At 44.0% G+C, this 26924-nt stretch overlaps 1 protein-coding gene across 1 annotated transcript in view; it reads left to right on the top strand.

The window, feature by feature from the left end:
- Nucleotides 1-26924, top strand: part of LOC126094765 (scoloptoxin SSD14-like) — a 452119-nt gene that overhangs the window by 119168 nt on the left and 306027 nt on the right. Inside the window, exon 2 of the mRNA XM_049909319.1 lies at nt 4197-4276. The gene's annotated coding sequence lies outside the window, so the exon portion shown is untranslated. The remainder of the gene's footprint in view (nt 1-4196; nt 4277-26924) is intronic.

The raw sequence follows: 26924 nt of genomic DNA, 5'->3' as shown, positions 1-26924 counted from the left end.
GTATCTGACCCCAGGAATGTGTCAATAAAGTTTCCCCTTCCTGGGACAATGAATTCACGGTGTTCTTATTTCAATTTCCAGGAGTGTAGATGTAGATGTAGATAGCCATACGAAGAATGGAAGCAGGACAGTCACAAACTGATGTGACCCGATGGCTTAAGGCGCTCCGGAAAGGCTCAAAATCATGAAAAGTTCAATTTTTACTTTTTTGCGTTTTCTGAATCTGCAGACTATTACCTTTTAATAGATATATAATTTATTCAATTCCGAAGACTACAACTATTTTTAAATTTTTTTTGAAATGTGTTCTACATGGGCGTGACCCACTGTGGCGCTGTTAAACTGCTGTCAAATGGTGTTATTATTAACGACCGTGTTCATCAGGTATATTTTAGTGATGTGAGATAAAGTATGTGTTGTTGCTAACCTGTGATGGTTCAATATATATCGCTGGTGTGATTGTCGATTGTTTCATGTTTATTTACTCTGTCGTTATCTCGAAAATATCCGTAATTAATTTTGTTTCTTGAGTGTCTGTTTTGTTGAAGTATAATAATGAGTAAAAGTAAAGTTGCTGTTGCGACTTTCAATGATGGCAACATTGTAAGGTGCAAGGTATTTAGAAATATGGGAATGAAGATAGGTTCTAACATGGTACGAGCGATGCTTGCTTTAGACAAGGAACGCCTTCGGGCTGCAGACAGGGCTGTAAAGAGTCTAGAAATACAAGCAAGAGTAAACAGGAGGAGGAACAAGAGGAAGCTGGAGGAGGAGTTTGCAGAGAATGAAGATAATCCATCCTATGGACCTGGAATGCACTAAAGAGTTAATCCAATCTTTGTCGCTCGATTCCCAAAAATTTTATTTTCTCATACTAGTTACATGTTTTCTAAGGATCTTCCAAACATATTTGTTTCAAACTTTTAGTAAATGTTACACAGTACCTTCTGCATAATTTAACACAGCCTTTTTCCAAAAAACTGTATATTTTTGAATATATAAATAAAAAATTGCAAAAAAATGTTGTGAATTTTCATTACAATTGAAAAAAATCATCTTTAATAACTGAACTAAAATTTTGTAAATTCCCTGTGTTAAGTTGTAGCCCATATTCCAATAAATAATCTGTAAAAAGTTCAACTTCCTACCTCAAATACTTTGTGAAGAAAGTTGTAATTTATAAGCGGTATTTTAACATTGCTAGTATAGGGTGTTGCAGAGCCCCTTAATGGGAATCGTTCTGTTGTTTCTCGGATGTGGCTGCAGTGTATAGAGGCCGAAACTGTATGCGGAAGACCAGGGCAGGGTCGACCATGTGTAACATCAGAGAGAGAGAGGACCATTATATCTGGCTGCAGTAGCACGGCGGTATCGCCTTAGTACCGCACGGCAACTGGCATTTGACCTGGCAGCATCCACGTGTTGTATCGAGGCACACGGTTACAGAAGCCTTCGGCAGAGTGGCCTATGCTGTCGGAAACCCTTTGTACGTGTACCTCTGAAGGGTCTTCACAGAAGGGAACGTATAGAGTGGAATCGCCAACACACCTCCTGGACATCGAAGAGTGGGCCAATGTTCCTTTCACAGATGACGTTCCGATTTGGTCAGGACAGAGATTTCCCAAACATTCGCATCTGCAAGGAACGTGAAACACGATTTCAGGAACCAAGCATTGTGGAAACAGACCGATATCGAGGAGCATCGCTAATGGTGTTGACAGGGATTATGTGCACCTCTTCATGAGATTGTGTGGGTGAATCATCAAGGTTTAACTGCTGTCAGGTATCGTGACGACAACTTGGGATCGCATACGCCGGTGTTACGAAGTGATGTGGATCCATACTTCATACTACTGGACGATAATGCTCGACCGCATAGAGAGCAGGTGGCGATGTTCTCTTGGAAACGGTAAATATTTCACGCATGGCGAGGCCAGCTCGCCCTCCCGATCTGAATCCCACAGAGCATGTCTGGGATGCACCAGGGAGAGAGGCTGCGTCGCATCAGCAACCACCAACCACTCTCCGAGACTTGCGTGCAGCTCTCCAGCAAGAACGGGCATTATTGATGCTGCCCGAAACGAACTCCCCTCCTGTACCAACCTCTCTCCCTCAGAGTAGCACTTGCATTCTACGCCGTCAAATATTTGCTGCATGTACAGGGTGTTTCAAAAATGACCGGTATATTTGAAACGGCAATACAAACTAAACGAGCAGCGATAGAAATACACCGTTTGTTGCAATATTCTTGGGACAACAGTACATTTTCAGGCAGACAAACTTTCGAAATTACAGTAGTTACAATTGTCAACAACAGATGGCGCTGCGGTCTGGGAAACTCTATAGTACGATATTTTCCACATATCCACCATGCGTAGCAATAATATGGCGTAGTCTCTGAATGAAATTACCCGAAACCTTTGACAACGTGTCTGGCGGAATGGCTTCACATGCAGATGAGATGTACTGCTTCAGCTGTGCAATTGTTTCTGGATTCTGGCGGTACACCTGGTCTTTCACGTGTCCCCACAGAAAGAAGTCACAGGGGTTCATGTCTGGCGAATAGGGAGGCCAATCCACGCCGCCTCGTGTATGTTTCGGATAGCCCAAAGCAATCACACGATCATCGAAATATTCATTCAGAAAATTAAAGATGTCGGCCGTGCGAAGTGGCCGGGCACCATCTTGCATAAACCACGAGGTGTTCGCAGTGTCGTCTAAGGCAGTTTGTACCGCCACAAATTCACGAAGAATGTCCAGATAGCGTGATGCAGTAATCGTTTCGGATCTGAAAAATGGGCCAATGATTCCTTTGGAAGAAATGGGGGCCCAGACCAGTACTTTTTGAGGATGCAGGGACGATGGGACTGCAACATGGGGCTTTTCGGTTCCCCATATGCGCCAGTTCTGTTTATTGACGAAGCCGTCCAGGTAAAAATAAGCTTCGTCAGTAAACCAAATGCTGCCCACATGCATATCGCCGTCATCAATCCTATGCACTATATCGTTAGCGAATGTCTCTCGTGCAGCAATGGTAGCGGCGCTGAGGGGTTGCCGCGTTTGAATTTTGTATGGATAGAGGTGTAAACTCTGGCGCATGAGACGATATGTGGACGTTGGCGTCATTTGGACCGCAGCTGCAACACGGCGAACGGAAACCCGAGGCCGCTGTCGGATCACCTGCTGCACTAGCTGCGCGTTGCCCTCTGTGGTTGCCGTACGCGGTCGCCCTACCTTTCCAGCACGTTGATCCGTCACGTTCCCAGTCCGTTGAAATTTTTCAAACAGATCCTTTATTGTATCGCTTTTCGGTCCTTTGGTTACATTAAACCTCCGTTGAAAACTTCGTCTTGTTGCAACAACACTGTGTTCTAGGCGGTGGAATTCCAACACCAGAAAAATCCTCTGTTCTAAGGAATAAACCATGTTGCCCACAGCACACTTGCACGTTGTGAACAGCACACGCTTACAGCAGAAAGACGACGTACAGAATGGCGCACCCACAGACTGCGTTGTCTTCTATATCTTTGACATCACTTGCAGCGCCATCTGTTGTTGAAAATTGTAACTACTGTAATTTCGAAAGTTTGTCCGCCTGAAAATGTACTGTTGTCCCAAGCATATTGCAACAAACGGTGTATTTCTATCGCTGCTCGTTTAGTTTTTATTGCCGTTTCAAATATACCGGTCATTTTTGAAACACCCTGTACTACAATCTCTGTTTTCCCTTACAGATTTTACCGTCTACAGCTCCCTCTAGTACGATGGGAGTTATTCCCCGGCGTCTGAGCAGATGCCCTACCATCCTGTTCCTCCTCCTTGTCAATGTCTTTCACATAAGCCTTCCCTCGCCGTTTCTGCGTAGAACCTTCACATTCCTTACCTTATCAGTCCACCTAATTTTCAACATTCTTCTGTAGCATCACATCTCAAATGCTTCGATTCACTTCTGTTCCGGTTATACCACAGTTCATGTTTCACCGTCCATGAGTCACTACCATACAATGTTGCGCTCCAAACGAACATTCTACTTCTACTTGATACCATTACACTTCCCTTGGCTTTAATATATGACCGTTAAAAAGTACCCTCTGCTAAACATGTTGCAGTAGTTTGCCGAGTGTAAATGTAGACTAAATACAGTGTGCTGTGGCAGTATCCACTTCCGTTTCTCACTGAGTGTTCATTATTTTCAGATACGAACCTACCGCACAGAGGCTGATACGCCGTCGGGTGCGATACATTCGAAGGTGAAGGTGCAAAGCAACCACTGTGCGTAAGTACACGATTAACTACTACATAACATTTTTTTCGGACCTTAATAATTTAGGATCTCCTTAACTTGGAATGTGAACTGACTTGTCCAAGTCCAGTTGGTTAAAAAGTAGACAGCTGGTAATCCGAGCTATATCGACTCTTAGTTATTTCTTTATTTATCGCCAGCGATCTGTCCCGGTTTTGCACGGGTAGCGCTAAATATCTACGACTCGAAGAATTGGCTGGTGTAGGGGTTATTTTGTTCACAACTCACTGCGTACAGTTATGATAAAACGCAGAGGACAATATTAGGTAAATGTGTATATCCAATTTCATGTAGCTTAAACGATTTAAGCAGCGCATTCCAGGTAAGTTACTGGCTGCCCGGCTATAATGCCAGTAGATCACAGTCCGACCGACTGCAGTGGAGTTCGGCGGCAGCTACGGCATAGTCTACAGGCCAATTGCCACTGCCTGAATCCAGCGCCAGTACGGCGCGAGGTATATTTTCTGCGTGACCTTTTCCTGCATTTCCCTTCGTAGCCTCAAGGCCGAATATTCATTCAAATGACCAACAAATAGGTAAAGCTATGAAATTTTTTGAGACAGTGAAAAGACATACAAAGGATCCGTTTCGGGATTATGATTGATCACACTTTGACTTTATTTTGGATTTTCAATAGAAAAAAATGACGCCCATAATTATGGCTTGATTAAGGGCCTGCAAGTTTGAAGTTCGCAGACTGCGTGTAGTGTAGACCGTCATGATTTATCTGAAACGAAATATGGATAACATCAGTCGATACTACATTAAATTGATGAGAGCGTATACCTAACCACAATGAAATAGGCTTAAATTTGACGATATGTTGCTAACTCGAACTTTGAGTTCGATTTTCGGAGTTTTGTTCACTCTTTATGACTTTACACAAAATAGTAAATACCAACAAATTTCATACATTACGGGTATAAGCTCCAAAGAAGTGTTTAGTTTTCGGGGGTCAAAGGCTGAAATTAATAGGTTGAACAGTTTTTGTTTTCTACTGCACGCAGTATCGACAGTTCGTACACTATTTTATCAAAAGTATCCGGACATTCCCAAAAACATACGTTTTGCATATTAGGCGCATTGTGCTGCCACCTACTTCCAGGTACTCCATATCAGCGAGCTCAGTAGTCATTAGACGTCGTGAGGGAGCAGAAGGGTTGCTTCGTTCACAGGTCAGTGCGTAGGGTTATGATTAAAATGCAGATGACAACATTACAGGGCTATTACAAATGATTGAAGCGATTTCATAAATTCACTGTAGCTCCATTCATTGACATATGGTCACGACACACTACAGATACGTAGAAAAATTCATAAAGTTTTGTTCGGCTGAAGCCGCACTTCAGGTTTCTGCCGTCAAAGCGCTCGAGAGAGCAGTGGGACAAAATGGCGACAGGAGCCGAGAAAGCGTATGTCGTACTTGAAATGCACTCACATCAGTCAGTCATAACAGTGCAACGACACTTCAGGACGAAGTTCAACAAAGATCCACCAACTGCTAACTCCATTCGGCGATGGTATGCGCAGTTTAAAGCTTCTGGATGCCTCTGTAAGGGGAAATCAACGGGTCGACCTGCAGTGAGCGAAGAAACGGTTGAACGCGTGCGGGCAAGTTTCACGCGTAGCCCTCGGAAAATTGGCTCATGCCACAACTGGAGACCGACAGCGCCGCTTTCATCTTTCAACAGGATGGTGCTCCACCGCACTTCCATCATGATGTTCGGAATTTCTTAAACAGGAGATTGGAAAACCGATGGATCGGTCGTGGTGGAGATCATGATCAGCAATTCATGTCATGGCCTCCACGCTCTCCTGACTTAACCCCATGCGATTTCTTTCTGTGGGGTTATGTGAAAGATTCAGTGTTTAAATCTCCTCTACCAAGAAACGTGCCAGAACTGCGAGCTCGCATCAACGATGCTTTCGAACTCGTTGATGGGGACATGCTGCGCCGAGTGTGGGGGGAACTTGATTATCGGCTTGATGTCTGCCGAATCACTAAAAGGGCTCATATCGAACATTTGTGAATGCCTAAATAAAGTTTTTGAGTTTTTGTATGTGTGTGCTAAGCATTTTGAAAATATCTCAAATAATAAAGTTATTGTAGAGCTGTGAAATCGCTTCAATCATTTGTAATAACCCTGTAGGTATATGCATACCTCCAATTTCATATAACTTCTGTTCAATCGTCCAATTTTTGCGCTCCTTACACCAAGCGAGGAATCGTTTGGCATTTACAGGCGTGATGAGCAATGAAATCCAAGTTTTCTAACCTCCCGCCTAACTGTCATTGTACTTGCAGTGGATCCTGATGCAGTGTGGAATACCTGCGTGGTGGTCTGGATAGATGTCTGTCAACTACACACAAGGCTAAGGGCGCACCAACACGATACTGGATTCCAGCATTACTGGTGGAGGGCGCCACGAACTTGTAAGCCATTTTCAGCCACCATGTTAACCACTCACTGCGCCACCTCGCTCGGTGCCACAGTTAAAGGCGTATTTAATCAGAGCAGTGCCACATAAATGCTAGACGAATTACAGTGAAAGATCCCCGTATAGTTTCGCTGTCCACCGCGGACAGAAAAATCACAAATTTAGAGGGCTCGAATACTGACGCGAGTCATAAACCGTACTAATTCTTCCAACTTATGTCTCGCCCGACGAGCGCAGGGGTAATATTATAGCCATCCGAGTGTGTTCAATGAAATCAGCACAATACTGGGTAGGAGAGTGTTTCTGCTAGGAAGGTGAGATAAGCAGTTGTTAGCGTCTCACTTAGACAATGGCTCTGAGCACTATGGGACTTAACATCTGAGGTCATCAGTCCCCTAGAACTTAGAACTACTTAAACCTAACTAAACGAAGGACATCACACACATCCATGCCCGAGGCAGGATTCGAACCTGCGACCGTAGCGGTCGCACGGTTCCAGATGAAGCGCCTAGAACCGCTCGGCCTCACCGGCCGGCAAGTAGCCACTGCCAAAGGATGATACCTGAAGTTGATGAATGTTTTTCGTGCTGATTTTTCCGTTTTCAAGAGCTACGGGCAGATACAATGTAGACACAGGCAGTAGATCAGCTACTTCCTACATTTACTATAAACTATGAAAAAATTGTTTTTGATTTTCTCCTGATGTGACGTCGCAAGTTTGTTGCGGCTCCTCACAATTTTAATCTTTTAAAGCAATTGGAGCATTGTACTTCATTGACACCGTACTTTGTAAAATATTTCCTGACTAGCGATGTTACCATTATATAATACAACTTATATACGACGACAACATGTAACGTGCGCGCGCATTGGCACACGATACTCTTTAAAGCCTGTACTATGGTAAGTTGACGGGTTTCACATTATGAGAAAGGATTTTGGTATAGATATTGACCGCGTGTACTTGAATGGAGGCAAATCAGACTTACACCCACCCTGTAATAACAATGATACGTCAAGCAAGTCCGAAATGCAACTACACGTCAGGACGGACAAGAAACAACACAGAAGATGCTACCAATTTGTTAATAATACGGTCGCCAGCCTAATTAGGCATTAACTGATTTTCTTCCCTGTACAAGTTGGCAGATATTCGTGGAAAGCAACACGTAATAACACTGCATAATATGGTAAATTTTAGAACCAGAAATTCTACTGAACTGATAATTTTACTTTCTGTACTGATATGTATAAACCATAAATACATAACACTACACTATAATGTTTACTACAAAACTTCGTACTGTATATAGATCTGATTAAAATCGGGCATAGGTTACCCTAGAAATAGCACTTTCGAATCACACACACACTATCAATTTTGATAAAGATAAAACACTGATAAATTTTGGTTTTTTATATTGACTTTAACTTTTCTGGTCAAATCAGTTTAGAACACTTCAGAATTCAAACGAATAAAAAAAGGGGGAGGGGGCTGAAACTGTTATGATCACTGTATTAAAAAATTTGGTTACTGAAATCATTATGTGCTCAAGATTTCCAGTATATGAGTTACTACTCTTTTTGTCTATTTTGCTACTCATTTAAATACCATTATATCTGTCTCGAAATAATTAAACTTCATTACTCAATCAATATCAAAATTATCTTCCAACTTTGTCAGACCTTCTTTATTCATCTATAAGTTCATTAACAAAACAGTTCTTTAAACATCATTCTAACATAGCTAGGTCTGCAGGTAATTATTATTAACACAAACTTTAATGTTTCATTTCGGGACACTCGGATTGCACAACATTTGGAAAGTACCCTGTCTAGGTTAGTTGTGAGGATAATTAAATGATAGGACAGTTCTGGTAAAATTTTAGTTGTTATTGAACAGTATGGAACAAAAGTAACACTGGTCCACACGAATACAGTACTGAAAGTTTCAACCTGTTCGTATCGATGCGGCGGTTGGCGGGCGGCGAGATGGCGAGGCACAGAGCACACATACAACCACAGCAATGGCTCTTGATGTATCGGCACTTTACTTCTTCTTAGCGTCGCAATACTTTTCCATTTAGTGCCTATGGGATTTTGCCATGCTGTATGGGCGTTGGAACGGCATATCCGAGGCTAAATGAAACTACGTCTTCTAGGAGAGCCTCCTCGCTCCAGAACGTGTTGCTCAGACCAATGCCCAACTCCGACTACTACTGCTAAGCCCGTTATGCCGTGCAGCGCCCGTGTGCATTTTCCCGCGCTCGCCAGCCATCCTCCTTTTACCGTTCCCTTACAGACCGGGTATTCACCCGAGGTTTTGCATTCTACATATCCTAATACATTGCCTACGTATGGACCAGACGTACAATTACAATTTTAAACATCTTACAATAGTTCCAAAGTTTCTTACACTTCATTTCTGTTACAATATTGTTTGACATTTGACATAAACTTTAATATTCACATCGAAATTTGTTTACAGTTTTCTTAACACAACGACATGAAACAAAAAAGAAATGAAATCAGAACATCGATTACACTAGTTTATCGAAAATCAGAAGAAAAATATATTATATGTACAATAGTAGAGCGTTGTTGTTGTTACAAACAGTGAAAAATTACCATGCGTACTGGAGGGGCAAGTGTTACACACTTCATGTTCACGTGTACGATGTAAGAGGCCATGCCACATGGTAACATTTGCATCATTGTCTCAGCAGTGCTGTACCAATTCTTGTGCTACGTGTTTGTTGCACCGTTTTGTCGACATTGTTATTAAAATAGCACTGATCGTGAAAGTCTCTTTGGGTTTGCTGCCGGATCCTAAAATCAACTTGACTCGATATTTCGGCGATCCAACTGGTCGCCATCTTCAGGAAAATGCTGCTTCTGCTGATGAGTCCCGCTGAGAACTGACTCATCAGCAGAAGCAGCATTTTCCTGAAGATGGCGACCAGTTGGATCGCCGAAATATCGAGTCAAGTTGATTTTAGGATCCGGCAGCAAACCCGAAGAGACTTTCAAGACTTATTACGCCGGGAAAGCCTACGTAATCACAGGACTGATCGTTTTTCCCATTTTTTATAATAACAATATATCATATCTTCGCAAATTTTACGAATAAAAGTTACTCGTTTTTTAAAAAATATTTATTAAAAATTTTTTTAGCACTTCTGCTATTGCCAATTGATATTTAGATTTTTTACCCCATTATTAGTAAAAAATAAAAATCACCTGTTCTAACAAACCAAAATAATACTGAAAAACACCGGTTATTCAGAACTGAAATACTAGCACCGGTTTTAACCGGTAGGTTTTCCCAAGTGAAATACGAGAGGAAATAATGGCTAGTAGAGTGGTACAGGGTACCCTTCGTCACACACCGTACTGTGGTTGCGGTGCATGTGTGTATACAGTATGTAGATGTAGACTGGAAGACAAGCGCCGCTCTGCTGTCTCACTGATATGAGGGTGCAGCTCTATGCAGCCCTGTCTGACAGTCCGACAGTAAAGCTTTTCGAGACAGCAGATCTCTAGTTACCCGAAAGTTTCAATTAAGCGTCTCAGGTGAAGTGTAAAGCTGTAGCTATACGTCTTGTGGTCCGCGACTCCAGTCTGACGTAGGTCTGTCGTAAGACCCTATATATGTCTTGTGGGCGTGAACAAGGAGTGCTTTACGCTGTTCTCCTTGAGCTCTGCCGTTTATATTTCACCCAGCAGTTCGCTCGTTGTTCTCTGGTACACGTGTTTACGACTGTTGAGAACCTCCCGCGGTGAGAGCAGCAGGAAAGCCTACATATTGAATACCGTGACGGAGCTGCAAGTATATTTGCACAACACCCTTTTGTCCAACTGACAGGTCAATATAGAACATAGACCCCTGTCTTCCAACACCTTTCCTGGAAACTGCAGCTAGATCGTTCTGTTAATTCAGACGTACGGTCACTTTATCCAAGTTGTTTCTTAACATGCATGCATTGCTTGAGCTATCCCACTGTGATTTAAGGGACGTTATACGTAGTTAAAAATTACGTCTAGGCAATGTAGAAAATTCACATTGAATTTCTCACTTACACGTTTTCTGATCAATAGCACATGTTAATTTTTGAATTTTTAGAACCTCAGTCGTGCCGTCAAGCCATTGTTCAAATGTTCAAATGTGTATGAATTCCTAAGGGACCAAACAGCTGAGGTCATCGGTCCCTAGACTTATACACTACTTAAACTAACTTACGGTAAGGACAACACAAACACACCCATGCCCGAGGGAGAACTCAAACCTCCGGCGGGAGGGGCCGCGCGATTCGTTGTCTTTGAACTTTATCGGTCGTTTCCCGAGCTTGTCATTTTTCACGTGAAAATCACCACTTTTGAATTTTTTGAACCACTCAAAACTGCGTGTTTTCCCAAGAGCATGTTCGCCGAAAGCAGTAGATGCAGTTCTTTAGCAGTTCCCTTCAAATGATAACAGAAAACCAATGCTGTCCACAAATTGTAGTTCGTTGGCACAAAACTTGACAAGTGTACGGGTTTGAAACACATACAGATGTATGGAATTTGGATTACTGTGTGTTGACATTTGTCGTCAGCCGTTACAGGAAACAGATGGCGCTGCAGATGCAGTCTCCCAAGCCCTGCACTGTGGGCCAGCACCATCTATAGGGAAATTCCGCTTTCATACTTCTACACCTGGTGCTGTACTCGTACGCTACGAATTCCAGCTGTCGGATTAGCTACGGTCAGTCATTTCTTCATAACGTAATGCATTGTTCCCGCTCGCCCCACTGCACCCCCTTTTATACGTCCCCACGTAACCCACTGGCAGTTGGCATGGGTGGGGGGGGGGGGGTGCGCCCCAGAGTTTGCAAATAAATGGTCTAGTGAGTACATGTACGGAATAAATCGAAGAAAAACTAAAGTATTTAGGCGTAGTAGAAATGAGAACGGTAGTCTCCACACCCTCCACCTCCTTTTCCAACGCAACTTCCACCATCTACCCCTCCCAGATGATGAGCTTCGCCCTGACATCTACCCTTCCTACCAACTCTAACCCCATCTTCCTCCTGTCTCCTCCTCATGGCTCTCTCTCCTCCCCCTCCCCTCTCCTGAGCGGCTTTCCCCTCCTACTACCCCTCCCTCTCTTGTGCTCCCCTTCAGTGTCTCTGCACTCCCTCCTGCCTTGTCTTCCCTCTTCATCTCCTGCCCTGCCTGTCTCCTGCCTCTTGGTGAACCCACTGACGCCCCCTACTCTTTTCATCCCACCCCCTCCCCTGCTGCACCTTGCTCTCCCCTCCTTTTCCATCCTCTCCGGCCTCTCCCTCGGCAGGTCACACCTGGCAGTTTTATTCTTCATCGTGTGTGCTCCCAGTGGGTTTAAGTGTGTTGTTCTGGAATGTTTTTTACTGTGGCCAACTTTTAACCTGTGCGTGTGACTTCAGTGTCTTTTGTGTTCTACAACTCGCCAAATGTGTTTTTTTTTAACTTAATGTCGACTTTTTTAATTTTTCTCCTATGAAAGTCTCCATGTCAGTGTCTCTTTACCTCCATTATCACCCCTTACTCTGTTTTGTGTCCTCCTTTTCTATCGCCTTGTATGTAACATTTTATTCTTGTATTAGTTGTCATGTCACTCGGCTGAAGAGCGGCGGATTGTGCCACTGACAGCCTCCCCTCCCATATGGGGCAGGGGAATGAAATCACAATAAAGAAAACAAAGTAGAGCGGTGAATTCAGCATCACGGTTGATGCTCACGAATTGAAGGAATTCTGCGATCTTGAGAGCAAAAATAATGAATGTCGGATGAAGAAAGGAGGGTACAAAAAGAAGACTAGTGCAGGCAAAAAGTGCATTCTGGGCCATGAGCAGTCTACCACCATGAAACATGGGCCTTAATTTGAGGAAGGAATTTCTGAGACTCAACATTTGGACCACAGCACTATGTGACAGTGACGCTTGGACTGTGGTTGAAATGTTGATAAGTACAGCCTCTTAATTCAGCCAGGAAGGGAAACCAGGAAGGGCTGGACCAATGGGGATTTTACACACTTCATTCACTGGTAGAAAACAATTTTATTTTACACAGTTTCAAGCACAAAGCAGTTATTAAGTTTTATTAAATTTTTAAATTAATGAAAAGGCCAAGCAATGAGAAATACATTTAAAATTGAACGCCAATTCAAATAATTTACAGAAAATTTAAAGTTAACTTTAACCCAAGATGACTTAATATTCGTCGAGGCAAGACACGACGTATCTAAGGTACATAATGTAATAAAAGTAAAGGCGTAATAAAGGAAGATGTAAATCCAAACAACAGTACCAGAACAGACCCAAATGGCCTTAATTATAAAATGGTGAGAATAAAACACGATTTAAACTTGACTGGTTTAAAAACCTATATTTACAACAATGCAGAAAAGTTAACACCAGTATCCAGGCAAGATAATTTTAAACCCAGAGAAACAAATCAATGGACAAATTAACAAATTTTCCAATAACACAAGAATAATTGAGTTACAGCAGATTACGGTATATGTTGGGCTCCCATCACACGTCAAAATTTGCTTAAGGTGATGGCAAGAAGCAAACGGATACAAATTCAGAATTATTCCAAGTATAAACTTAACTTGAACAGGAACATTAAGCAGTGCGGCCGCGGTTGGAGGAAACACCGCGAAACACAGACGGTGGTGACAGCTGCACAGTGTATGCACTCGAAATGACGTAAACAGTCGGCTAAGCAAGCGCACGAAGCGCGAGTAAGTGGGACCCGATCCCAGGTAACACGTACCAGCAATGGAGCACAAGAGATCAATAACGACTGTTTCCTGCAGCACAAATAATTTTACTTAGACAGAGTTGCAACACACAGCCGTGCATCAGATAGGTTCAAAACGGCTCTAAACACTATGGGACTTAACTTCTGAGGTCATCAGTCCCCTAGACTTATAACTACGTAAACCTAACTAACTGTACAGGTGCTGACAGATTGAGTACGGGAGTCCTTTATTTTCAGTAAAAGAAAGGGGAATTTTTTTTAAATGCGTGAGCTATGGATGGCAACGGATCTTCACAAAGCCATGCGCGGGCCCTGGGTTGGCGACTCATCAGATTTTTCCAGTATGTGCCGCTATCCCACGGCTTGTTCACGCGCTCGACGAACAGACAACCTTTCTGCTGACGGGGTGACGCTTAGGGAAGCGTCGCTTGCCTAGGCAGAGCTCCTACAGCAGCCAATCAGAAAGGTCCAGGAGATCACGTGTGAGCGCCCACCGCGCCGAGCTGCGCGAACGAGGCGTGTGGATCGCCCTCTTTTACTGACAGGCCCCCGACGAAACGAGACGCATTGGCCTGTTGCCTCCGGGCACTTTTCGAGCCCCGGCTCAATCTGTTCGCGCCTTAGGGCCGCTAAACTCACATAACGTACCCCGGCTAGGCCAATCAGTAAACGTTTTCTCAATAAACGGGAGGCAGTTTGCCGACCGGAGCTGAAAAATTAACACTTGTTCTTTTTTAGACCCCACTTCCATCTCAGTCACATCCTGACATGCGCATAACCTAAGGACATCACACACATCCATGCCCGAGGCAGGATTTGAACCTGCGACCGTAGCAGCAGCGCGGTTCCGGACTGAAGCGCCTAGAACCGCTCGGCCACAGCGGCCGGCTAACAAATAGGCAACTCTTAGGGTAGAATTAACTAATCCGAGCTCTTACCCAAAACCGTGAAAACTTAACCGCCTTTCAACAAGTTAACCAAAAGATTTAAGAAACTAGCTAAAAATATTTTAAAAATCCAGCTATAAGACAGTAACATCAGAAACATTTTCCTTTCTAGCAAACCATTAAATCGGGCGCAAGGAGACTCGCACGATATTCAGAGCTCATCAGTACACAAATTAGTCCATTCTGATACGGAGAAAACAAATAGTCCGGGAACAGACTTAAATTTATTTAAGGCACTTAAATAGGACAGTAACACTATATAACTTCTTAGACAGCATAGACCATCAGCATTAGCATCAAAGAAACCAGAACAACAAAAGCAAATTATAAACAGGCCAATAAAACAGCAAAACAGACGCACATTCTGACACGAACAATTAATCATCCGTGGTAACTGGAAATACTAAACATTTCACTGCGTCTCCCATTGAGTATTACATGACTAATCATTTACTTTAAAAATCAGAAGATTTAAGGGGAAGCCGAGAAGAACAGGTAACGCATCTGCTAATGCACACCGCCATCATTCAAAATAAGCTTTTTTCTGGAACACGGCGCTTTACACTGACTAAAGGTTCACAAGCACCACGCATACATAACGTTAACACATAAACCACTTTATAATGCGATATCAGCCAATTAATTAGTTGAAAATGTCTACCAGATCTTGCAATCACACTGCCCTTCCAATACTATGGAGAAATGAGCGTCCATACCTAACAAGCAGAAGGAAGATAGACCAAAATGACAGTGAACAGTGCAACTGACAGCTCGACGCCCTTCTGATAACTTACAGCACAAGCCACGTCGGTGCTAGATAACTTCCACAAGGTAACTTGACCCCGATATTGGTCGCCCGCTAACAGCTAAAACCACGGCAAAGAGGCCCCCACGGAAAGCTCGTTGCAGCTTCGTTCCTCAGCTCGTACTGCCCACCAAACCGGCCACACGTCCGTGGCCGCCACACCAGAGGCAGAGGGCGCTGCACTCCAGCGGCAACATGTTGGTCAAAGATCATATGAATGGTATGGAAATGGAAATGTCGTGTGGCTAGGGCCTCCCGTCGGGTAGACCATTCGCCTGGTGCAGGTCTTTCGATTTGACGCCACTTCGGCGACCTGCGCGTCGATGGGGATGAAATGATGATGATTAGGATAACACAACACCGAGTCCCTGAGCGGAGAAAATCTCCGACCCAGCCGGGAATCGAACCCGGGCCCTTAGGATCGACAGTCTGTCACGCTGACCACTCAGCTACCGGGGCGGACTATATGAATGGTGATACCGATACCTTGCGAGTAAGCCGCCACGACTCGGTGATAAAACAGGAAAAGAAGAGAATTTAATCATCTGAGATGTGGTGCTGCAGAAGGCTGATTAGAATTAGGTGATTTTTTTTTTGTGGTAAGCTCCTATGGGACCAAACTGCTGAGGTCACCGCTTCCTAGGATTACACACTACTTAATCTAACTTAAACTAACGTACGCTAGAGACCTGATGGGATACCAGTTCAATTTTACACAGAGTACGCGAAGGAACTTGCCCCCCTTCTTGTAGCGGTGTACCGTAGGTCTCTAGAAGTGCGTAGCGTTCCAAAGGATTGGAAAAGGGCACAGGTCATCCCCGTTTTCAAGAAGGGACGTCGAACAGATGTGCAGAACTATAGACCTATATCTCTAACGTCGATCAGTTGTAGAATTTTGGAACACGTATTGTGTTCGAGTATAATGACTTTTCTGGAGACTAGAAATCTACTCTGTAGGAATCAGCATGGGTTTCGAAAAAGACGGTCATGTGAAACCCAGCTCGCGCTATTCGTCCACGAGACTCAGAGGGCCATAGACACGGGTTCACAGCTAGATGCCGTGTTTCTTGACTTCCGCAAGGCGCTCGATACAGTTCCTCACAGTCGTTTAATGAACAAAATAAGAGCATATGGACTATCAGACCAATTGTGTGATTGCATTGAGGAGTTCCTAGATAACAGGACGCAGCATGTTATTCTCAATGGAGAGAAGTCTTCCGAAGTAAGAGTGATTTCAGGTGTGCCGTTGCTATTCACAATATACATAAATGACCTGGTGGATGACATCGGAAGTTCACTGAGGCTTTTTGCAGATGATGCTGTGGTGTATCGAGAGGTCGTAACAATGGAAAATTGTACTGAAATGCAGGAGGATCTGCAGCGAATTGACGCATGGTGCAGGGAATGGCAATTGAATCTCAATGTAGACAAGTGTAATGTGCTGCGAATACACAGAACGATAGATCCTTTATCATTTAGCTTCAAAATAGCAGGTCAGCAACTGGAAGCAGTTAATACCATAAATTATCTGGGAGTACGCATTAGGAGTGATTTAAAATGGAATGATCATATAATGTTGATCGTCGGTAAAGCAGATGCCAGACTGAGATTCATTGGAAGAATCCTAAGGAAATGCAATCCGAAAACAAAGGAAGTAGGTTACAGTACGCTTGTTCGCCCACTGCTTGAATACTGCTCAGCGGTGTGGAATCCGTACCAGATAGGTTTGATAGAAGATATAGAGAAGATCCAACGGAGAGCAGCGCGCTTCGTTACAGGATCATTTAGTAATCGCGAAAGCGTTACGGAGATGATAGATAAACTCCAGTGGAAGACTCTGCAGGAGAGACGCTCAGTAGCTCGGTACGGGCTTTTGTCAAAGTTTCGAGAACATACCTTCACCGAAGAGTCAAGCAGTATATTGCTCCCTCCTACGAATATCTCGCGAAGAGACCATGAGGATAAAATCAGAGAGATTAGAGGCCACACAGAGGCATACCGACAATCCTTGTTTCCACGAACAATACGAGACTGGAATAGAAGGGAGAAGCGATAGAGGTACTGAAGGTACCCTCCGCCACACACCGTCAGGTGGCTTGCGGAGTATGGATGTAGATGTAGATGTAGAGACGACACACATACCCATGCCTGGGGAAGGACTTGAACTTCCGACGGGGGCAACCTTGTGAACCGAGGCAAGGTGCCCCTAGACCGCGCAGCTATCCCGCGCGGCAGAATTAGGTGGTCTGCCAAGACAAGATATAACATGGTTCTCCATAGAATCGACGAATAAAGGAACGTATGGAAAACACGAAGGGATATGATGATAGGATATGTGTTAAGAAGTCAGGGAATAACTTCCATGGCACTAAGGGAACTTAAAGAGTGTATAAACAGAGGAGAAAGATAGAAATAGGAATATATCTAACAAATAACCAATGTGCAAGTGCTACTCTGAGATGAAGAGGTTGGTAAAATAAAGGAATTTGTAGTAGGTGCGGCCGGCCTGTGTAGCCGTGCGGTTCTAGGCGCGTCAGTCTGAAACCGCGTGACCGCTGCGGTCGCAGGTTCGAATCCTGCCTGGGGCATGGATGTGTGTGATGTCCTTAGGTTAGTTAGGTTTAAGTAGTTCTAAGTTCTAGGGGACTGATGACCACAGATGTTGAGTCCCATAGTACTCAGAACCATTTTTGTAGTAGGTGCATCAAACCAGTCAGAAGACTGATGACTTGAGGAAAATGCAGAATGCCTTACAAGTCTCGTAGATAATGACGTTGAAAGACGCCCATTGTTTATTGAGTATTCAAAACGTATAAATATCGGTAGCAATTGTATTGTGGGAGGATGGGGGAGGAGGGGATGGGTCTTTTTCTCTGTAACAGGGGCTTTTTGTAGCTGCGGACTTCCTATTGCATGCATACAGTGGTTAACACCCTTCACCTTCCCTGAGTTCCAGATCATCTGAAGTCCCAGAAATATTTATTGGATTTTATCCCCGGGCTCTGTTACAAAGAAAATGCGCAACGGCAGTCTAACTCCAGATCGACTGATCAGGGATTGAACTTTGCTAAACGCTTCCTAATAACTTCCTCTTACATGGTGTATGAGGTTGATGGTTACGGGAAGAGATAAGGAGTACTGATAGCACAAAGGGGAAAGTATAACGAACTAAATTGATACAGGACATTAGAGGTAATTTTTTTTCAGAAAGTGGAGCCTATTCCGGAACTTCATTAAGTACGGGACATGTACAAAATCCTAACACAGTGGTTGCAGGCCCGTAAACAGCTTTAATCATCTTTACTCAGCGGCGATTAAGTTGGGTCAGGGACGCATCATGGACGCACTAAAGCTCACACGCAAAGACTCAGACAGTCACAGAACAACCGAAGATAAAGGTTGCCACACTTTAGCTTAAGTTGGATCGACGAAAGTGTCTTGTGCCTCGCAGCGAAAAGAGATACGAAACTCAATCGGAAACATGATATATGAAGTGAATCGTGGCCAAGTAAAGAGCAAGTATTTCCATATATGAATTTAGTTAAATGAGGTCAAAATTGTCACTCGCAGAAGCCCCATAACGCTTCTGACTAGGGCTTTCGATAAAATATATCGATATTTTATCACAAAAATATCGGTGTACACAGCAGATACTTCTCTCCACGTGTCGAGATATCGATATCAAAGTGTCAATATCGAGTGCCGATATTTTTATTTCAAATTATATTTTTTCACAGTTGTCGGTAAAAGTTTGAAGGCCTTCTTTTGAAATTGTATTTGAATATAATTTACTTACTTTTGAAGTCAGTACCAAGACTAAGTTCAATCTTTCGACCAACTTTGTTGTATGGGAGCGAAAGCTGGGTGGATTCAGGTTACCTTATCAACAAGGTTGAGGTTACGGATATGAAAGTAGCTAGGATGATTGCAGGTACTAGTAGACGGGAACAATGGCAGGAGGGTGTCCACAATGAGGAAATCAAAGAAAAACTGGGAATGAACTTTATAGATGTAGTAGTCAGGGCGAACAGGCTTAGATGGTGGGGTCATGTTACACGTATGGGAGAAGCAAGGTTACCCAAGAGACTCATGGATTCAGCAGTAGAGGGTAGGAGGAGTCGGGGCAGACCGAGGAGAAGGTACCTGGATTCGGTTAAGAATGATTTTGAAGTAATAGGTTTAACATCAGAAGAGGCACCAATGTTAGCACTGAATAGGGGATCATGGAGGAACTGTATAAGGGGGGCTATGCTCCAGACTGAACGCTGAAAGGCATAATCAGTCTTAAATGATGATGATGATGATGATGATTGAAGCTTTCATCACATCCAATCTTTCTCTTTGCCGGTGTGAAGTAAGTACAAGTGGCATGAAAGAGGAAGTCCGATTGCGCTGGGGCGGGGGAATGGAATAGCAAGATTTTTTCGGCACTCTTCAAAAACAATTGCTGAAAACGATGAGCAAAACTCTAAATGACAAGATTGGTCTCTGCGGTGGGCGGAGACCTGTGAGGGGAAATGACGTAATCGGCGCTCGGTGGTAACAACAGAAGCTGCAATGTTTAGCTTCACCACGAAATTTTGACACTATAACTGCAAGGTCGCTGGCGTTGGCAAAAATGAAAAAAAAAAGGGGGGGGGGGAGTCGACATGAAGCGTTCCGGACAAATCCGATATGTGACGAAACTGAACGACGGACCCATCGGGCACCTTCTATTGCGCCACTTACATGCAGTTACCATTGTTAGCAAAGTGGTTATCGCGAAGCGTGATCGTGCATCGTTTTCCTTTCGATTCTTGCTCTAAGGGTGTGGTGTCACAGCCAGACACCACACTTGCTAGGTGGTAGCTTTAAATCGGCCGCGGTCCATTAGTACATGTCGGACCCGCGTGTCGCCACTGTCAGTAATTGCAGACCGAGCGCCACCACACGGCAGGTCTAGAGAGACGTACTAGGACTCGGCTCAGTTGTACGACGACTTTGCTAGCGACTACACTGACGAAGCCTTTCTCTCATTTGTCGAGAGAAAGTTAGAACAGCCTTCAGCTAAGTCCATGGCTACGACCTAGCAAGGCGCCATTAACCATTTCTAGAGAGAGACTCACTTGTATCATCAAGAATGCTGTATACAAATGATGGATTAAAGTTAAGTATTCCAGCAGCTACGTACTTTTCTTTATAGCATTCATTACGTACCCTGTTTCAGACTTAAGCAAGCCTGCGTGAATTAAACGCGTGCCTTTCGGTTACCCGTCACTGTGGACTGGCTGTCTTGTCAGTCCACTACAGAGGGCTGCTAGCTTGTTGATGTACAGAGTTTTTAATAATAAATCAATACTTAAATATACACTGACTGACCTGGTACAAGATCCAACCTGCCTCGTCTTCGTGCCCATAGACCGAAAAAAACTTGACCCGAGCGAACTGACCAGTCAGTAGGACAAATTTGTCGATGTTGCCAGCGGTCTCGTCCAGTGTGACTACGCCTGTCCACTCGTCCTCAAAATTTTCCACCATTTCCACGTCTAAAATCTGATCGAACGCGCCTCTCGAGTAAGAGTCCAAAAGAGCCAATCGTGCTGGCGCCCGTTAAGAAACCCAGGCAGGTAACGCTCCGAGGCTTCACTTGACTGAGCCGTCCGGAGTGGCCGAGCGGTTAAAGGCGCTACAGTCTGGAGTCGCATGACCGCTGCGGTCGCAGGTTCGAATCCTGCCTCGGGCACGGATGTGTGTGATGTCCTTAGGTTAGTTAGGTTTAAGTAGTTCTAAGTTCTAGGGGACTTATGACCACAGCAGTTGAGTCCCATAGTGCTCAGAGCCATTTTTTTTCACTTGACTGACGCCTCCAGTCACCTTTGAAGTTAAACTCAAACTGAAGCAAGACAGTCTACTTGAATTCCTCGAGATGCATGTGTTTGCATATTACACCCCCATTCACTCAGTGGAGGACACCGTGGAGAATCTAGATTTCACTAAATCCAGTAGGCAAGCATGGACCCTACTTCGTAACCTGGGAGGCAGTAAACGTAAAATAAAAGACACCCACCCGATAACCCCTAACAATGTGGCCGCACACATAGTTAGAACCCAAGAGCACCAAGGGACAGAACACACACCACGACCGTCAAACGTGAATTAAGATCCTTAAAACGAAGAGCATCGCCTACCTCCGAATTTTCCCAGCCTATCACAGCGGAAGAGGTTGCAGCAGCCTTGTCAAAAACCAAAAGTGGCAAGGCTCCCGGCTTCGATGGCATCCACCCGCAATTCCTACTTCACTGTGGAAAATATACTAGAACATGGCTCGCAAACTTCTTAACAGATATTTTAGAATCGGGTAATATCCCACGCCAGCTTAAACGAGCAAAGATTATAGCGATACTAAAGCCAGGCAAACCTAATGACATACCCCAAAACTACCGCCCTATCGCTCTGCTGAACTGTGTCTATAAGCTGCTGGAACGTATCACCTACAACAGAATAAGCGGAAAAATTCTTGAAGTGGTACCGATTGAACAGGCAGGTTTTCGACCCAACCGCAGTTGCACCGACCAGATCCTCTCCCTAGCAACTCACATAGAGGCGAGCTTTCAGAAAAAACTCAAAACATCAGTAGCCTTTATTGACCTATCAGCCTCTTATGATACCGTTTGGCGACAAGGCCTGATATTTAAGTTGCTGCGAGTCATACCATGTAACAAGCTGGCCAACCTCATTGATAACATGCTCACAGATAGAAGTTTCAGAGTCATAATGGGCGACTTAAAAAGTGACCAAATGAAGCTCAACAATGGTTTACCACAAGGCTCCGTTCTGGCGCCATTGATGTTTAACCTGTACATATCTGACTTACCTGAAACCACTTCTCAAAAATTCGGATATGCCGACGACTGGGCAATAGCTGCAAGAGGCAGATCAATGGAGGCAACGGAAAACACATTAACTGCGGATCTAACAAAGCTGGGAGATTACTTCCGAAGGTGGAGATTACGGCCAAACGCGACAAAAACGGAGGTGACATGCATTCACCTCGACAATGCCCAAGCAAAAAGAAAGCTCAACGTTCATTTCGAAAACAGGCTGCTAAACCATAATAATTACCCCAGATATTTAGGCGTCACCTTTGATAGAACCCTAACATTCAAGGAACACCTACGTAATACAGTCGCAAAACTTAAAACTCGAAATACGTGGGTCTCTTCCGCGGCTGTACTGAGATCTTCGGCTCTGGGACTTGTCTACACAACAGTAGAATATGCCGCACCGGTATGGCTAAACAGTAAACACACAGGCTTGATCGATGCTCAACTAAACTACACAATGAGGATGATATCAGGAACAATAAAGCCAACGCCTTTACACTGGCTACCTATACTGAGCAACATTCTCCCACCGGACCTGCGCAGAGAGAACGCTCTCTTACGCGAGTATGGAAAAGTGCTGAACAACGAGAAACTGCCAATCCATAAGGATGTTCCTGCCCTGGAGATGAACAGATTGCGCTCCAGACGCCCCTCCTTAAAAAAGGCAAAAAATACGCATCCTCTCAACCCGGATTATGGCAACCTCTGGAAAACGCGGTGGAGAGAATCTGTGCCCCAAAACCTGCAGAATATGCCATGTATCAATGTCCAACCACCAGGATTCAATTTGCCAAGGAAAACTTGGACGACCTTGAATCGAATTCGGACAAATAACGGCAGATGTGCAGACAGTCTCCACAGGTGGGGTAAAATCACCACCCCGAGATGTGACTGCGGTGCGGACCGGCAGACGATTCGTCACATCGTGGAAGATTGCCCTCTGAGACGTTTTGCAGGAGACCCCAATGAGTTTCTGACCGCGACTGAAAGTGCAATAGACTATGTCACAAATCTGGATGTTTGTTTGTGAACTTTTGTTTGTTATATACACTATGTTAAACACTTTTATATCTACAACTACATGTTATACACTGTGACTACTCTTTATTTCTGTGTCTTATGATTTTTTATGTCTTTTTTTGTTATATGATGTGTTACATGCCATAAGCTAAATAAAATAAAACTCACTCCACCGGCCATCAACATTTAGGACAGGGGGTTACGGGTACAAGGTGTGCTAAATATCAGATGCAATTAAAAAGATGATACAACACACTGAGTTTCGATTTCCAGCGTCACTTTCGCCCTGACAAAGAAAAATTTGAGAAGGCACAGGCAGAGAAAAGACACTCTGCTGATTTTGATAATGCCACAAAATTACACTCTAAAACAAAAAAAAATTATATAACCATAAAATTATAATCTAGGATAAAAAAAGCGCATCACGAAGGAGCTACGCAAATTGATCAAAAATTGCTATTCGTATCAAGAGACAGAAAATGAAAAATTGTAAACTTTGGCGGTCGATGAATGTACTAAGTGTAGTTTACACCACGACATTGGGTTGCGCCACTCGTTCCGTAGAATGAGTTGCACGCAAGTGGTTTCATATATGACTGTAGACACGGCGACACCTGTATACACTTCAGTTTCGTCGTTTTGTAGGTCCCTGAGTCGTGTCTGCAATGAAAGTTTTGGCAGCTGCACGTCACACGAGTTGTGATGGTGTTAAAGCTTGTTACGTGGAATCGCTGCATAAGAAAAAAAAAAAAAAGAAACGTGTTTCGATTCGTGACTGGATGAAGAAAAGACGTCAGCTCGGTTGCTCAGCATCCTTGCTGAAATAATTTATAAATGGCTCAAATGGCTCTGAGCACTATGGGACTTAACATCTGTGGTCATCAGTCCCCTAGAACTTAGAACTACTTAAACCTAACTAACCTAAGGACATCACACACATCCATGCCCGAGGCAGGATTCGAACCTGCGACCGTAGCAGTCGCGCGGTTCCGGACTGAACGCCTTAAAAAAATAATTTATAACGGAAGATCCAAGATGTTCTTTTAATTATCTTCGAATGTCACCAGGACTGTTCACGTTTCTTCTAAACAGAGTTAATTATGCGATAAGGAATAAAGGTACTGTGATGCATGAAGCACTGTCATCAGAGCTGAAGTTACATATCAGATCGCGTGCCTTACAATAAAGAACACTTGGCATGCTATAAGATTCGATTTTAGTTGGTGATGACGCTTTTTCATTAACACCAATAATTATTAACATCAACAGTAATCGTTATTAACATTAGCAACAATAATTATTCGAAGCAGGCCGCTTTTAAGAAGAGAATGGTTTGCAAACTACTGTCTTGAAGATAGATCTGTACAGTGGCAACATTTCAAAATTCCAACATATGTGAATGGGGAACACTGCAGCGACGTTTTAAATAGATGAATACTGAATAAAGATTGCCGCCCTTTGAATTTGTATAGCCGTCCCTGCTGTCACCAATATTCCTTAACAAAGAGTTGGCCAACTCGAACGATGGGATTTTAGTCTTGTAGACGAGAGCATTGCCACAGCTAGAATTACGCTTGCTTGTGTCTTTCTTAATCCAGTTGTATAGGTGCTCCAAACTCAATAAATTTTGCCCTGCAGTTCAGATACTGCTAAATGATCTATGCTATGATTGCACATGCTGGTTTCAGCGGCAGCAATATGTTGCTTATTTTTGTAATCAGCATCACTGAAGTCCCACAAACACCTATGCAAAGCATAGACATCCAAAAATCGAAGCCGGCCGTGGTTATGTGGGTTCGTAGAGTGTAGACAAACTGAAATATGAAGTAGGGAACGAAGAATAATGTTCGATTTTTGGTTCAAATGACTCTGAGCACTATGGGACTTCACGTCTGAGGTCGTCAAAAAATGGTTCAGATGGTTCTAAGCACTATGGAACTTAACTTCAGAGGTCATCAGTCCCCTAGAACTTAGAACTACTTATCCCTAACTAACCTAATGACATCACACACGTCTGGGGAGTTCTTTGTTAGGGTTAAGTAGTTCTAAGTTCTAGGGGACTGATGACCTCAGAAGTTAAGTTCCATAGTGCTCAGAACCATTTGAACCATTTTTTGACGACCTCAGACGTGAAGTCCCATAGTGCTCAGAGTCATTTGAACCAAAAATCGAACATTATTCTCCGTTCCCTACTTCATATTATTGTGTTGGCAGAAGAGCCAACACCGTGTTGCTAGAGGAGGCCGAAATGCACGCCTTTAAGCTTACGCAGGATGGCGTGAGGTCTGGAAAATGACAATGTAATTAATATAGCCAATAATGTACGTGGCTGCTGGAATACTTAACTTTAATCCATAATTGGTGTACATCGGTCTGATGGTACAGGCATTACAATATACATAGCAAAGGATAAATGGCGCCTTGCTAGGTCGTAGCAAATGACGTAGCTGAAGGCTATGCTAACTATCGTCTCGGCAAATGAGAGCGTAGTTGTCAGTGTAGCATCGCTAGCAAAGTCGTCTGTACAACTGGGGCGAGTGCTAGTACGTCTCTCTAGACCTGCGGTGTGGCGGCGCTCGGTCTGCAATCACTGACAGTGGCGACACGCGGGTCCGACGTATACTACCGGACCGCGGCCGATTTAAAGGCTACCACCTAGCAAGTGTGGTGTCTGGCGGTGACACCACACATATTTCAGTTTGTCTACACTCTACGAACACACATAACCTCAAAACTCATGCAACTAGTGTCGCCAAAGTTGGAACACTCCGAAAGCGTTGCGCAAACGCGAGACGCGCCTGCGCAGTGGCCGGTAGTGCTGTTGCCTGCAACCTAGTGTCGTCGTGTAAACTAGGCTTTACACTCTAACGCAATTTCACTGCGCTGTTGACAGTGACAGTAAACGGGGGACATGTCGATACCAGGGCATGAAGTCTTTTCAGATTTCATTCCGTATACTCAGCTGGGTGGTAACTATGCCTCTTCGGCAGTCGCGTGTACAATATACGCAGCTGTCAGGAATTTCAGCATCTGAGAGAGGTCCGGTACTTGGGCGCAAAGAGGCAATTTGGAGTAATCGGCGAATCGCTCGACATCTAAATAGCAGTGATACCTCTATTCTACAATGCTGGCAGGAATGAGCGAAGCATGGCCGAACACAGCGTCAAGAGGGAGGCAGCCGACTTCAAGAGACGACAGAACGTAAAGACCGAGCAATCGTCGGAGAGGTCTAGGATTCATCATCATCATCGATCCAATGTGCTCCTCATTGACTGGGGAATAATTGTCTTCAGTGATGAGGCCCGGTTCGGACTGAGCCCCGGTGACCACCGAAGATGTGTCTGGAGACGCCCTGGACATCGTTAGGATAACAGCCTGACTGTCTACCACCACAGGGCCTGACAACCTTTCTTTTCTGTCCTGTCCTTTACACTCTTTTCTATATCTTTTCTATTAGTTCCTTTCCTTTCCATTTCTTTTCCAACCTTCTTTTCCATTGTTTGCTATCCATTTGTATCCTTTCTGTCCCTTTTAACATCCTTGCCTTTTCCTATTTTTTCCATCCTTTCCTTCTCTATCCCTTGTTTTCCTATACTTCTTTCTCTAAACTTTCCTTTTCTTCTTTTCTATCCTTTTCATTTTTCCTTTCCCTTCCTTTCCAACCAGGACTGATGGGCTGTGGCGCCATTTCATTTCATAGCAGGGCCGCTTTGGTTGTCATCCCCGGTACCTTTACACAAAAGCGATGTTGTTGTTGTTGTG

The sequence above is a fragment of the Schistocerca cancellata genome, chromosome 1, assembly GCF_023864275.1.
Source record: "Schistocerca cancellata isolate TAMUIC-IGC-003103 chromosome 1, iqSchCanc2.1, whole genome shotgun sequence".
NCBI lineage: Eukaryota > Metazoa > Arthropoda > Insecta > Orthoptera > Acrididae > Schistocerca > Schistocerca cancellata.
This window is presented reverse-complemented; position numbering and strand designations above follow the sequence as displayed.